Below are 3,978 nucleotides of genomic sequence, written 5' to 3'. Positions count from 1 at the left end.
CTTCGTCGTCGGCCCCTCCCCCAGCCCGCTGCAATCAATGGAAAAATGGCGGCGACCGCTCTCGCGAGAATTCCGGCGGTCGGGCTCGGAGCCCGCGCCTGGTGCCCGGGGTGCCCAAGCGGTTGTTGCTCGCTTCTGGTCACCTCAGCTGTCACTAGGCTCCGGGGTGTACAAAATTGGTGAGGCGGCCCTGCAAACCCTTCTCCTTAGAGGATAGCTGGACCTGCCGTCTCGGGGCTCCCTCTGCCGGCAGGGAGAGGACCAAGGCCCCGCGTCCATGACGCCTCCCCCGGAGACTCGGGCCGAAAGCCCTGTCCGCGTCCCCGCCACGCACTCGCTCTCTTCTCGCTTCCCGTCTGCCAGTGCCTGAGCGCCACCCCGCTTCAAATGCCCCCGGCCTTGGCCTGGTGGAAAAACCACCGCGGGCCGCTCCCCGCCTCCACCCTCGCAGGCAGAAGGGACTGCGTTTACACACCCGGTCCACTCCCCATCGCTCTTAGCCCCCTCTCCCAGCCCTCTTGGGGATCTCGGGGCGCATCTCCGACGAAGGGGAGGCGACACTCCTTCCCCCTTTGAAGAGGTGTCTTCACGCCCCCATCCCCCAGCGACGCTGGAGAGGGGCTTCCCGCCCCTTTCAGGAACTTTCTTCCCCAGCGGGGCCCAGTCTGGGCCTGAGACGGCCTCCCGGAGTGGGTCGGCAACCTCTGGTCTCTAAAAACGTTTGGAGAACGGTAATCTCTGCCAGCAAGCACTGTGTGTTATGCTAAACAAAGTTGCAATAGTCATTTTTCCAAATCCTACTCCTTCCATTATGAAGACCTGGCGGGGCGCCCTGGTGAAGGCTCTCACGGATGCAGTGATTTTACAGCTTGCGGAGATAATTTAAGCCTGCCCTGCACCTGACATTCACTGCATAAACTACTTGTACTTGTGCTCTCCACACTTTTTTAGAATCATACTCCCCTGATAGCCCCCCAAATGATATCCATATACTTATGTACGTTTTATACATGTCCTGCTGTGTGCAGAATTATAAAACACTTAAAAAAATGTTAAAAGGATAAATTACTTTTCACATTAATGGTATGAAAATTTTTGTGACTCCCACTAAAACTATTTAGTAAACTCACTATGGTTAATATCATTAGTTTTAAAAATCTTTAATAATTTGTGAAACGATTATTGAAATGTCTGATTCAACGTTCTGGTTATTTCTGTACTTGGTTTTTTAATGTCTGTCATGAGCTGGGAAAAGACGTAACTCACAAAGGAAAAAGTACATCTCAGGCTGTTCATCCTAATGCAAGTATTCATTTTTGTCAGTTCCATTCACCAGCCATGTAAAGGTTTTTGTTGAAATTCAGCTAGTAGTTTTCCATTTTCCCTGATGTCAACCAGAAGATGTTGCATTTTTCTATTTTTAACAAATGAGTTCAAAACTCTTTGGAATAAGTTGCTCAGAAGATTTTTAAGAGCTTGAAAAACTCTTGTCTTCAAGTTCAAGTGTACATGTATGGATTTGGGGGGACACTGATCCTGTCTTTATCTAAAATTTTTATATTATTCATCATGAATTTATTTGAATGGATTTGGACTTTTCAAAATATTACCTTAAGATGATTTATCTTGATTACTGAACTTTTGGTGGCCCCTTAAATTTTGCACCCAAGGTGAATGATTCACTTGCTTCACGATAGTCCCAGAGTTAGGTAACACGCATACATCATTTCTGCATTAAAATCACATAATGGAAATATTTCCAAACCTCTGTTTTCAATATGTCATCCCCATGACTTAAGCTGGCTTCGGTAGAGCTCATGCTAGAAGTGAAGATGTCATCTGTCATCATCTTTTTTGCTTATGCTTGCATTATTATCTTCAACTCATATTTTCTTTCCAGAAATTTTTTTAGCCACTTTCATTTTAGTAGGGCTTGATTAATGAAATAAGAATGTATTTGGCAAATCTACTTAAACCAGCATGCATAAACTACTAAAATAAAACAAAAGGAAGGAATCCCTGAATTCGCCACATTACAGAACTCACACTTTTCACCCAGAAATGGTGAGATGCCAATGTTGATCTATATATTTAATATTAGTAAGGCTCAATTTTGCCTATTTTTAAAAATTGTTTATTTTTAGAGATGAGGATTTCACTATGTTGCCCATGGTCTTGAACTCCTGGCCTCCAGTGATGTGGCCTGCTGGAATTACAGGTGTGAACTATAGCACCCAGTCCAATTTTGTCTGTTTTTAGATAAAAATAAATACAAGAAGAAGTTTTCATGTTTTCTTCACACAATTTACCTTCTCTGGTTGCACATTCTTCTCTTTAGAGGCCACTGGCCTGACCGTATTAGAGCCTGATAGGTTGGTAGGTATACAATAAATACTTGTGGAATAATTATATAGATGCAAGGACTGATGAATAAATAAATGGAAAAACACAAATATATGGTTAGTCTTCCTAGTATATTATTACTGAGATTCTATATGTGTGTTATTTTATGTCTCTAGTCCTGATCTCTCCCAAAGACTCTAAATGCACACATCTACCTTTTGGATGGCTTAAAATATCTCAAATTTAAACTTAACCTGAACAAAACATATGGTTTCCAAGCCTACCTCATCTCCCTCCTGCAGTATGCCCTCCATCAGTTCTCCCCACCTTGACAAATTACACCAGCATCCATTCAGTTTATCAAACCAAAAACTTGAGTATCTCCATCTCCCATTCAATTCATTAGTATGTGCCATTGCTTCTACTTCTGCAATATATCTCAAATTCATCCACTTCTCTCTGTTCACTACTACCCATCCCACTCCAATCATCCCACTCTTTTGCCTGGACTGCTGCAATTGCCTCCTAACTGGGCTCCTAGCTTCTATTCTTATCCCCCAACAATCCATATTCCACACGGCAGCCAGAGTGATGTCTTAAAAATAAATTAGATTCTGTCCCTCTCTTAGTTAAAATTTTCCAAAGATGTCTCATCCCGCTCAGAATAAAATGTGTTTTTTTGCTGTAGCCTGTAAAACCCAATGTACTCTAGCCCCTGTTTGCCTTGCTCTGCTTATCTGCCTCTTCCTCCTACATTCAATAATCTAGCCACTGTGCCTTTATTGCACTTTTAAAATACATAAAGTTTATCTCTTCCCCAAAGCCCTTGCAGTAGTTATTCCCTTTCCCTGAAATTTTCTTCACCCAGATCTTTGCTCATATCTACTTCAATCTTGTCATTTGGGCTTCTCAAGTGTTACTTCTTCAAAGAGGCCTTTCATGATGATCCAATCTAAACTGGTTGTCTTTAAGGCATCCTCAATACCTAGAACAGTGCCTGGCACATAGTAGGTCCATAATAAATTTTTCTTGCCTCAAAAGCAAAATTCAAATGCTGGGACCGGTGTAGGTCAGAGGCTACTGCTTTTTTCTTGTAATTTATTTGGGAACAGTCTTCTTTGTATATTTGGGATTACTGTCTTTTATCAGATGTGTCCTTTGCAAATATATTCTCCCTGTCTGTGACTTGCCTTCTCATACTCTTGACATTGTCTTTCGCAAAGCAGAAATTTTTTATTTCAATGAAGTCCAGCTTATCAATTATTTATTTCATGTATCATGCCTTTGGTGTTGTATCTAAAAAGTCATCACCTGCCAGGCGTGGTGGCTCACACCTGTAATCCCAGCACTTTGGAAGGCCCAGGCGAGAGGATTGCCCGAGCCCACAAGTTTGAGACCAGTCTAGGCAACATGGAAAGACCTCGTCTCTACAATAAATTAAAAAATTAGCTGGATGTGGTGGCACACTCCTGTAGTACCAGCTACTTGGAAAGCTGAAGCAGAAGCATTGCCTGAGCCCAGCAGGTCAAGGCTGAGGTGGTTATGAGCATGCCACTGCACGCCAGCCTGGGTGACAGAGTGAGACTCCAACTCAAAAAAAAATTAAAAAAATAAAATGTCATCACCATATCCAAG

Source organism: Carlito syrichta, unplaced genomic scaffold (genome assembly GCF_000164805.1).
Source record: "Carlito syrichta isolate Samal-C Ts95f unplaced genomic scaffold, Tarsius_syrichta-2.0.1 Scaffold169247, whole genome shotgun sequence".
In the NCBI taxonomy this organism is placed as follows: domain Eukaryota; kingdom Metazoa; phylum Chordata; class Mammalia; order Primates; family Tarsiidae; genus Carlito; species Carlito syrichta.
Note: the sequence above shows the minus strand (reverse complement) of the source record.